The sequence below is a fragment of the Python bivittatus genome, unplaced genomic scaffold (assembly GCF_059951505.1).
Source record: "Python bivittatus isolate LINGU-HERP-01145 unplaced genomic scaffold, Pbiv_v1 ctg000220_np1212, whole genome shotgun sequence".
NCBI classification, from domain to species: domain Eukaryota; kingdom Metazoa; phylum Chordata; class Lepidosauria; order Squamata; family Pythonidae; genus Python; species Python bivittatus.
Window position 1 is genome coordinate 40,306,118 of NW_028277048.1, and position 12,412 is coordinate 40,318,529.

Below are 12,412 nucleotides of genomic sequence, written 5' to 3' on the forward strand. Positions count from 1 at the left end.
CGTTGCTATGGAATGGGCAGCTCTATAAATTGTTTAAATAATTAAATAAATAAGTAGAACAAAAAAAGGCAGGGACATCTGGAAACATCTTAGGGAGATCTGAGATCAAAGTAGTGTTTTACTAGAAAGACTGTCAGTTGCCAATAGTGCAATGCCCTCCATTTCTGATGTCACCAATATAATTAGCAAATTAAAGGATCACAATAACAATTTTACACTTAAATTATAATAGAATTGATCAGCTTTGACTGAACACATCATTGTGTGAATTGTGGCTGCCTACTGAGGAATAAATGGCAAGAATAGAACTATTCAGCTTTCTCAGGAGAATGCCAACTTACCAGATGGCTGTAGTGATACTGTTGAGCTACACCAGAATCTAGGAGTTGTTACAAAGGCAAACACAATGAAATGAATATAATTACTTTCTGAGCTAGTACAGTGCATAGAGATAGGGCTATAATCTGTAAGTAAATTCCAATGATTTTTTGAAAGGGCTTTATTCCCAAGGCAGTTTTCAAAAAGTTAAAATAATACAAATTACTGTATTAGTATTACACTGGTGCTATCTATCTATCTCTCTATCTATCTCTCTATCTCTCTATCTCTCTGGACTCTAGGCTGCTCCAGTTGCAAACATCTCTGAGTTCCTGTAGTATTGTACTATTTGTATTTATATTACATGAGTATTCAAGTATTGTGTATACTGTATTACACAGTAGCATTAAAGAGAATTAAAATTCCAAAATATAAAAACAGTCAATAGAATAGAATAAATCCAAGGAGTATTACAATTATTTACTGAAGAAAGGAATGAGGAAATTAAATAATTGCTTGGCACTGAAAGGTAGACACCAAATAACCTTCCCTGGGGAAAACATCTCAATGTCAGGGTGTCGTCATTGAATAGGATCTTCTCCCTAAAGCCATCCACGCAAAGCATGCATTGTATTTTGTGTAGGAATAGTAAGGTGTGGAGGGCACTTCAGTCCAAGTCCTCATCAGTCCTTTTGTCTTTTTCCAATTTGAGACGTTGAACAATACATAATTTGGAAAAAACAAATATTAGTTGATAAAATCTAAATCAGAACTTGTGGGAAAGCCTTCCTCTATTTCTCAAACAGGTTTTTATGGTCCACCATCCCATAATTTCAACTTCTGTCAGGTTGCCTGGATGAATAGTTGTTTTTTCTTTATTCCACATTTTGTTTTTTGCTGGTTGAATTGCATGCCAGAACCTTTCATGCTGTTTTTTTCATTTTTTAAAGGAATTGGTAAGATTGCATCAAATATGCCTGTCAAATATGCCTGTACCATGCCAATCTTCTACATCTTGCTCACAGGTATCACTAATCAAGATAGAATTTTTCAAAAGCAGTAGACACCAGATCTTAGAGTAACATTTATTTTGTAGATTAGAAATGGGTGCATTATGAGTTTGTGTGTATGAGTTTGTGTGTATGAGTTTGTGTGCTTATGCTGAAAGCTGCATTAGGGAACGTAATTGCACTTTCAAGTTCACGGTACAGATTCCTGTTCTTAGGCATCTCCCTACATTCTTGGAAGCTAAACATGATTAATTAGAAAGTCTTTCATATTTTGATGGCTGGTGTGGGTCTTCCGGGCTGTGTGGCCGTGGTCTGGAAGTTTTGTTTCCTAACGTTTCGTCAGCATCTGTGACCGGCATCTTCAGAGAGCAGGAGCACAGATCCTGCCCCCCTCAGATCTCTATAAATACCCACAAAAGGGTCACCTCATCCTGGGCACAGAGAGAACTGCTCCTGTCTGTGCTCCTGCTCTCTGAAGATGCCGGTCACAGATGCTGGCGAAACGTTAGGAAACAAAACTTCCAGAACACTGCCACACAGCCCGGAAGACCCACACCAGCCATCGTATGCCGGCCGTGAAAGCCTTCGACAATACATCTTTCATATTTCATCTATTCATACTCAAATAAAACAAGCAAGTGATAAGAGTAGATAGATATATAACAGAATGTGTTAAATACTAATACATGGAAAAAACACAGTTGGGACCTGTGTGTTTTTTTTTAATAAGTAATGCATATAAAAGAGGTCCTGCAAATACCTGTTGAAGGTTTTCATTCATGAGGAGTGAGTACAGGAATATGAAGACAGGAAGCAAAGGAAGAAGGATAAAACAAAAACTTTGCTTACAGTCTGGCTGCCAGCAATTATGAAACCCTCATTTCTTGGGTCATTGTCTCGCTATTTTTCCCTGTGATTGATGCTCCTGGAGGCAGGGTGATAACCAAGCAACTGCTTTCTCTTTCTCTGAGGGCCGATTGAATGCAAGTTTTATAACCTTCTAGAAAACCGGTCTCTTTTGAGGAAAGAGGAATGGGCATACTAACCTCTGTATAAAGGGAAAGTATGGATGTAGGAAACATAAATCTCCTTGTCTATTAGTGCACATAAGCCTCAGGGGGTGTGGAGAAAAGGGATGATGCATCACGCTTGTATCTTTGAGAGAACAAGGGACCAGACATGATATTGCAGGAACCAGAGAAGGATCTTTGCCTTTTCATATGGCGCCTTGAGTTGGAAAAGCATAGGCATGCATCTCCTTTCCTATTCTGCCCAATTCCTTTCAGATTCTCTTCACCACACTCTGCTGTCAACATTTGGGAAGGTATTATTCTGACCCGTATGCTGAAATAGTAGCTGCTCCATTGTTATGGAACATTTTGGTCCCCAAATCTGATTGGCCCCCACATGGTTCATCTTGACAAAGGCAGTAAAAATGGCTTTGTCTCTCTGGAGGTTTGGAACCTAAGTGGTGTTCTATGGGCTACCTTTTTGTTGGATTCTTAATAACTTGATTTTTATAATATCTAATTTTGTTGTAAAATTTTGTTAGTGGTACTCTGAGTTTTAGGAGATTTAATTGAGTTGATTTATTATACTGTGTGCTTTATTGTTTGTGAACTGCCTGGAGACCTGTGATAGGGAGATATATAATTTTATGTAATGAATAAATAAATAAAGTCCAATGGGATTTCCATGCATGTTAGTTTCAGAAAGGTCACTTCCTAGGAGGGGGTGGAATTAGAAGGAATGTGGGGAAACGCTATATTGCTTGTTTTCTTTGTACTTCTTTCTTTCCTCCATGAAAAACAACATGTGCCATCAATTTCTCTGGGAGGCTGTTATAACAATTGGGAGAGTGATCAAGAAGGCTGAAGTAGATGCCGTTCTTGTTCCATAGACATTGGGCTTTCTTGTGCCCGGAGTGGGAATATATATTGTTTATACTTCAGCAATTCTACCCACCCCACCCCCACTGGACTCTTTATACTCTTGAACAGAAACAAGAATTCATTTTGATATAAGGCATAAAGGAGTTGAAACTGGAGACCCAGGTGAAATGGAGGAAAATCTTGCAGTTTGTTCTTTTGATCCTTCTGAGAGTGTGTCTGGTTGTCACCTTTTTGCTCCCCCTCCCTTTGGCAGCTTACTCTGGCACACTTGTTTACTTCCAGTTTTGTTGCCTTACTTATTTATACACATAACAGAATATTTTGTTCGTACACTAATAGGCCCTGGCCTGTTTCACAGTAGCCATGATGGGAAAAACAAAAATTAACAGAAAGGAAGAAAGGAAGTATACTGGGTGCTATAGCTCGCCCTCCCTCCCTCCCTCCCTCCCTCCCTCCCTCCCTTTCGAATTTGACTTCCCAAGGAGTACACTGAGGATGTTTCTGCATTTGTTCAAGGACATCCCTTCTCAATTAAATTCTGGTGTGGGACTAAACAAAGGGGCTGCTGAGTTCAAAAGCGGTTTTTTATATCTAGGTTTTTAAAAAGCCTTCTGAAAAAGCTGCTTGAAAGGCTCCGTCTGATGGAAAGGGAGAGCAAAATGCTTCCCCTCCCCTTTTCCATTAGCCAGGCTGGGAGGGGAGGAAAGAGGCACCCATTACATTGTGTGTAAGTTAACATAAAACTGAGCACTTGTAAATATGGGATTATATCCAATAATTTCCATCCAACAATGGAATAGCATCCATCTACTGAAGAAAAAGGAGGGGGGGACCCATTGCTGGCAGAAGCCTATGGGATGATAATATGTAGTAGGGATGGGGCAGAGCTCAACTACTTTGTTTTGACTGTCTTCCAAAATGGGAACTGTGTTCAAATGGATCTAAGCTGAACAATTTGCGAAAAGAAGGGATAGGACCCTAGGGTGAATAAAGAAATGGCTAGGGAACACTTGCCTACCACGGACAATTTTATCTCTCAAGGACCAAGCCAATTACATCCCAGAGTCATTAATGAACTTTCAGATGTTATATTGGAGCCCCTTTGTGTGATGAGAAATCATGGAGGACAGGCATAGTACCAGAGGACTGGAGAAGGGCAAATGTTTTTTTTATCTTCAATAAGTGGAAAAAAGAGGATCTTGGGGAAAAAACAGGCCAATCAGCTTGCCACTAATGCTAGACAAAATTCTAGAGCAGATTATTAATCAGCTTGTGAGCATTAATAGAATAACCCATTGCTTGGAAGGAGCCAACATAGGTTTATCAAAAATAAGTTGTACCAGGTGAACCTGATCTCCTTTTTTTTTTTTTTTTTTTGATAAAGTAACCAATTTGCTTGACCATGGGAGCACCTGTCAGCAAAACATTCAACAGACTCTCCCGTGAGATCCTGGTAGGAAAGGTGAAAAAGTTGGGCTGGGCTATGCTACCAGTAGAGGAATTCAGAGCTGGTTGAACAATCATGTTCAGCAATGGTTCTGCATCAGGCTGGAAGGAAGGGTTGAATGGCTACTCCAGATTTAGTATTGGGCTATATGCTGTTCAACAACTGTATAAATGTCATGGATGAGGTCTTAGAAAATATGATTATCAAATTTGCAAACAACACAAAAATGAGGGAGGGGGGCATACTCTTAGAGGATAGTATCAGGATTCAAGAGCATGCGTGCGTACACACACACATACACACACTGAGGAAATGACTATTCTTACTGCTAACTCAGTGCTCTAGTTCCAGTCATCTCTAGTCCCACACCAAATAGTTGGTTAAACTTTGGGATTTGAATATCACCTAGTCAAGGATCTAATCAATCCTTTCTAGCGATTGTCCTGTTATTATCCCTCCTATGTTTCCTCCTTCCTTCTTCTGCAGTTCATTTGCATAACTCCACTCATATATCTCTTCGCCTAATATGATGGGTTAATTTTATTTGCTAATTTTACTTGGCTTCTTTGTGATTCCATAGCCTGGATAAGTATACCAGATTAACTGATGAAAGGGGGGGGGGTAGTATATGCAGGGGCAAGTTCAACTTTTATTAAGGTGAAATAACATAGAATTAAAGCTTTGGATTAAGAAGTAAATATATTCAGAGAGAGATTTGGTCTGGGTAATGAAGTTGGGATTCTGCCGAATTAAGTTATGCTGGTCTTTCTGTATTCGTGGAACATGCGAAAGGTCCAGCAAAGGGGCAGAGCCATCTACTTAGAGAGCTCCTCTGCACTGTCTCCTCTCCAAAGTCATGCTGTGGCCTTTTAAAACTTTCATTATAGAGGGGTACAACCAGTTTTCTTGAAAGCTTGACTTCAGCACCCTTTCCTTATCATTCTGAATGAAGCATCCTCCCTTTATCCCCAGGCCAAAACGTACTTGGGCTGCTCTGGAATTGATGATCTCGTTAAAGTGTCAAGCTAGCCCAGAGATGGTTCTATCACGAATGAGGATTTATGGTAGAATCTGCCTTGGTGAAGGTTTTATCGCAGGCTTTAAATGGAGCTGGATAAGTCCTCCAGGGCCTGGCTGTACCAGCTGTCTTGTTCCTTAAAAGAGCCAATCAGGGGAGCATGGCGAGGAATTTGGAGAGAGTCGGGGTAATATTCAAGAAATAGAAAAAAATGACGGTGATTAATTAAGGTCTTCTTCCATGGCCCTGTGGAGGAAATAGATTTCTTTGCTGTAAGAGCCACATGCAGGGATGGGTCTCCATAGAAGCATACTCCTTGATTGTGGGGAATCTTCTCTGAAATAATCCCTGGTGATTTTTCCAATTTTGAACTAAGATCTGAAACTCCAAGTCCTGTCCTTGAAAATCTTTTCATCTGTTTTCTGCAGTGACTGGACTTGAGAGAGAACAGGGGTGATGAATCCTAGTTAATTGTGTTCTTCCTTCTTTAACATGAGACAAGTTGGGTCTTGTTATTTTAATATATTCCTTTGGGATCAGGACAGACAGAAGCAGGCCAAATGTCCATCTTGCTCTTGATTTAGAACTAGAGTGCTTGCTCCAACATCCCTTTAGGCATGAGAAAGGAAGGTGAAGTGAAACCAGAGGATTCATGGAATACACTGGCCATCTCAAATTATTAGTGTCTATGCCTTTTTTCCCCCTTTATCTGTGTCCTTGACAAGTCACCAACTTCGGTATCCAGAGTAAAGACAAATAAGTGATGTTAATGCCATGATATCCTAGCTTGACCCTCTGTTTCTGTTCAATGAGAAGAATTATGGAATTGAAGAGGATTAAAAATTGTAAGATTTGATCTGTTTTCAATTCAGCTAGCTTTGCAGCATATTTTTTAAAGTGTGTGGAAGAACTTGTCATACTTTTCTGTAATTACATTGTAGTGGCATAAAGTCCCAGGCAAATCAGGGCCATGTTTAACAGTGATCTGAGAATATCCTGAAGTCTCCTCTGTGAAATTCTTATAATCATCAATAGTGCATAATTCTGCCCCTATTGCTGAGAACATTCTGATCACTAGTGACCTGCCCAGTATGAGGAGCAACATCTCTATGGTCCCTGTATGGGGAAATCTTGGTCCCAAAAATAGCAGAGAGTGAATTGTGAATTTTGTTACCCTTGTTACTCTGGTAAGGCTGTAATACTGTCCACATACTATTGTCAAGTATGAAGTCTGGGAAAGCAGAATAGCACCACCCCATCCTTAACGTAAGATCTTATTTCATTTAATACAATTCTCTTCACACTCAGACACATTGTTGGTTTGTCCTAATAAGAAGGTATAAATATCAGCACAGAAGAATTATTCAAAGCAATTCATCAAATGTTCTTAGCAAATTCTGAAATATAGTAAAAAAAAGTGGCAGCCTATTTGCAAACTACTTGCTTCTACAGACTTTTTGCGGGAGAACCCTTTCTGCATTTGGCATATGATTTTTTTTGTTGTTATTGCTATACACTTAACATGTGCCTTTTTATTGAAGGCGAATCAGACCAATTTCTTCTGCTGATCCCGGAAAAGGTAGGAATCTATGATAGGCTTTTTGTGACTCTTTGTGAATACATTAATAATTTGAAATGTAATTCCGGAATGTGATTTTATACTTTTGATGCAGTCTGGCTAATCAGAATGAATCTGAACCTGTTATGGACATTTCAGAAACCACTGAATTTTGATACAGGATTAATTCCACAGAGTTTGTCCTAATAATTCCAAGTGTTTCCATGATTTTGCAGATGTGGTAAGGGAGGCAAAGAAGGAAAGTTACTTACCTGGTGAGATGGTGAGATGGATACCAGGATCAGAGTCCTGTTGGGATTAAAAGTCCCCTTTTCCTCCCATTGCTATTAGGCTGCTATGTCTATAAATCTGTCGGTGAGTTTTATGCTTGCAATTTTTGCTGATATACAGGATGTTGCCCTGGAGAGATTGCAAACAGTGGGATGGCTTTCTTATAGGGTGACCTCCAGCTGATAAACCAGCTTACTATAACTTTGTGCTCTGTGGGCCTTCATTTCAATCTGTTTAAAGAATTGATTCTTTCTCTTTCCCTACTTCTCTTCATCTCTCCTGGCATCAAAGGCCAAGCCTGAATTTCCCTTTGAAAACAACATTGCTCTTAAATTTTCTGTCCTCTTAATAGATTTTTATATAATCACTACAGTGCACTTTTAAAGAACGATAGATCACATTCATTGCCTTTCTCTGTGATTAATTTCCAATAATAGTCCTAGATAATGCCAAGGGAAGGAGAAGAGTGGGGGAGAAAAGAAACACCATCCGCACATTATCTACTTTGTGGTGAGAGTATAAATGAATTAGATTTAATTTTTGTTGAATTGTTTCAATAGTTCAAACCCTAAGTTTGAATGATCATCTATTTTGCAAGTTGGTGGGATAAGAGAAGCAAGAGAAGGAAAGAGCATTTTGAAAGTCACAGGGAGCTGTCTTGAGTTATGTTTAATTCCGTTGGGTGGGCTTATTTCCGTATAATTGTTAATCTCACTGGAACTTGCATTACTGCCCAGTTTCCCCTCTTGGCTTGTTGTTTAATTGATGGATGGAGGACAGCACCTTTGAACTATGGATAGCATGAATAAGTAAGTAGCTCAAATTAGGTTGGAAATCATTGACAAGAGCCATACATAGTTTGCAAAATAAAATCATCTAGTGGTTGTCCAGAATTCTGCAGTCTAAATGTGGTTGCTCCATTTTATGTTAGACAGTCAGTGTAATGGTAAAGGAGTTACACTGGGAGTAAGGAAATGCAGATACAAGTCTTGATTCTATCATGGAGCATATTGATTGACTTTGGGCTTGTCACTATTTTATAAAGCAACCTATCTCACAGAGCTGTTGCTATGAGAATACCATGAGGAACGCTTCCCCTCCCCATATTTACTGCCTTGAGTCTAGAAAAAAGGTGAGATGTTATAATGAGAAAGTATAAATAAATAGACAGTAAACAAATATTCTGCTAAAATTTGGGAAATATTTAATAGGCTTCCCATTTAGTGAGGATCCAGATCACTCACTCATTTATGTATTCTTTTCCATATGATAGGAAATAAATACAGTATATATATCTGAACAGGCACACTGCATAAGTGTTTTCACAGATGCTGCCAGCTGGAAAAGTTAGTTTGTTCACTGAGATTCTACTGTGGAGAATGTTGCACACATTTCTTTTCACACAACTTAATTCTAGTAGACTTTTTGCTACATGGTGAATGTAAGTATAGCTCAAAGAAGTCTGAGCATTTTCTTGGGAAGCACTACCCCTTCTAAATTGGGTTGGTGTTCAACTTATTGCTGAAAAGGTTTTATTGTCCTCTGGCTTTGGATTTTGTTTAGTACATTCTCTATTATTGTGATTGGAGATCTTATCTATACATTATATATCCATCCTCTTATAGTGAAGAGGTATCTTTACTGGTCTTACACCAAAGCTTCAATTCTATGAAAAATAACTAAGAATCCATTTTATATTATCCAGTGTTCTTTAGAGTACATTTACCATGTATTCCTGTGTTGCTACATCTAAAGCTAAAAACATCGTTCTCTGGGTAAACATGGGTTGACATAAAACATGCCAGTTTTTAGAGGAATAGATGAGCTTGGTATTTTTACTCTTCTGTTATATATAAAATCTCCTTCCACATTACAACAACTTGTGAAAAAGAGTAACTTTTACAAAACTGAAACTGAGGATCTCAAGGGCAGTACCAGCAGAATCTGTGGGCCATGTTGATAGGTATCTGAGATTTCTGGTCACGTACACATACACATTCTTACTCATGCAGCCACTTGAAATGGAAAAAAGTACTTTGGTTCAGACTGACACTGATGTAACATTGTACCATCATGCAGTTCTCTGATGAGACAGACCAGATATGCATTACTGATATCTAACAGCTAACTTAGGTTTTAAGATTTTTTTTTCCATTGTCTGTTTTCTTCCAATCACCACTAATTCCTTTTTGTGGCAACTAGGCTGTTCTTGTTTTAAGTAAATTCTGGTTCTTGGGCTCCATGTGCAGGCAGAGGGAGGATCTAACAGATATTCCTTCCTCTTCTACCAGCCTATTTATTAATATGGTCAAGTATGGAGTGTCAAGCTTTTTCTTCGACTGCACATAGTGCTGAAGAGAGGGAAATGGTAAAAGAGGGCAGGTGGTCTTTTCTCATGACTGCTTTCAGCCAGTCAGTCACTAGCTGTACTTTCAACATGGAACTTAGCAAGGGAATATGAATTAATACTTGTGATAAAGAGGGGTGACTCTGTGTGGCGCTTTGTTAGGGAAGGGTAATTTTGGTTTGCCGGGCATTTGGCACAGGTTTCTTCCCTTGTCACTTGTAGACGTGTGGTGTGTAAAGAGCAGACGTTGAGAGAAACATAGAAGAGTTTCCACAGCCATTGCAGTAGCACTTGCAATTGCTTTTCTATTGCATTTTGTTTTATGGGGAAACTGTGTCACAAAAGGTGGTCACTGATACTCAAAACCGTTACAGTTATTAGAAAAGTAAAAAGATTTAAGCGCATGCCAAAAGTGAGAAAATGTAACTTTATCTAACTGGAATACAAATGATATCAGAGTTTGGACCTCTCCTGGCCTCTCCTAATAAACTTGTTTTCCATCATTTAAAAATAAAAATAAGCAAAGGATCTGGCTGGGCACCTTGTGTAGATTGACAGCAGGTAGGTGCTTAAGTTATTTATTAGTGTTGGTCTGAAGAATGGATTGACTTTTGATCAAAGAGAGTTTAGATGTGGCCTGAAAAGACAGCAATACTGAAAAATCCCATGCAAAGAATACAAGCTCTAGTAATGTATTCTTGCTCATTCAGTGTCTATGTTGATTTGTGCACGAGCTCCACATTCAGTTGGGGGTAGTTATGCCAGGTGCCCTCTTTTCTACTGGGCTGTCAGCATTTTGAAGACTGCTTGAGGAGGCTTCCAGTTCTGATTTTTCTGGTACTGAACAAAAAGCTGGAATGAGGTAACTGCTGATTTATTTGTTTGTTTGTTTCTTAAACACATAAAGTGAACCATAAGTAAGATGCCACTGCAGCTGAGTTGCTGCTAGATGGTGAGAATGAAAATTTCAGATGTCTCTGGACAGAGAGGGGATTAATTTTTCTATTTCCTTTCCAAGGACAATTATACAAAAGAAAAAGAAATAGTTGTAACTCTGGGATCCTTCTATTTGGCTGACTTAATTAGCTTAGGGAAAAAAACTGGCTATGCGTCTGTCTACTTTTTCTCTTTCTCTCAGTCAGAATCTCTTTGCTACCTCTATCAGCAAGAATTTGCAATTCTACAGCTATTTATCATTAATTTAACTTGATTTAAATAAGATAATATTGTGAATGATTGAACTGAATGCAGGTAATTTATTGAAATTGATTTTGAAGCAAGATCTTCATAATCATGGGGATAAATTAATTAAGAGAACTCATTTGGTTTACTTAGTGTGAGGTACAAAATAATTTAAAAGTTTTGGAGGTGAGCGGGGTAGGAAATGTGTTAGCTCATTTTCTGTTAAGACTAAATTACAATAATTTTCCAGTTGTGCATTTATCTATATAACTTAATGTATACCAATTTTACACAAGTTAGTGCCTTTTGTCCTTTTTTGGTCAATGTTTATTCATCTAACCTAATCGAGAGAGTGATTTGTGGGAACTGGGAGCTCAAGGAAACAGCACAAAACAAATAAATGATCATGAACAAACAACTGAGTTATGAGTTATCCTGCATCCAAAAACAGCTGGTCAAAAAAAATTAAACAGTTCTTCCCTTGGAGGGGGGAAAAAAACTTCATGTCATTTCATTTTAAATGCTCCACAAATATTTTAAACTGTGAAGAACTGGAATGATCATATAAACAGAGTAAAGACTTGGACAACTCATAATGTTTCTTGCCTTACTGCTGAGCAAATTAAAGGCCCAGCAGGACAGTGGAGGAAGGTTATCTGGCCTAATTGTTGAAGAAACCCTGATAGTGGGAGAGCAGTTTCCTATTTTTTGTAACTGGGGTGCCAAAATGCTTAAGGCTGTTCCTGTTTAGAATCAACCCATGCTGGTCAGATGATATATTTCTTAGATTGTGTGGGTAAGATTATTCCTCTGACAGAAGGCAGATGTATTTAGGCTTAAAGATGTTTATGATTTTGTAGAAGGCTGGCCTCAAGGCAATGCAGAAAAGAAGAAAAAGAAACATTCTGGGAGGGAACCAGCTGTTTCCCCAAGGATTAGATACTTCACTGTAATATGTTAAAAGAGCTGTTTATATGTGAGTACTTACACCGAAAAGTTCTATTAAATATGAAGGTATGTTTGAATTTTTGGTATTGTACAAGCCATATTGCTCCAGCTAGTTCCTGGTCTATAGTTTGGCCTAGAAAAATCAGCCTGTGAACTAACCACTCATGAAGCCTGCATATATCAGACATGCTAAATCCATTCACCATTTATACTAAGAAAAACATTATACTGCATCTAGAAACACAGTATGTGTGTGTGACAGCTCCTTACCTTCCTTTGAAATAACTTTGCTGTGAGGAATGACCCTGCAGGAGAAGCAGACTATTAGACCGTACATGTTGGAAAAGCTCCCCCTTGAAAAAGACTTCCAAGTAATCTCTAGAATTACGTAGTTTTTAGTA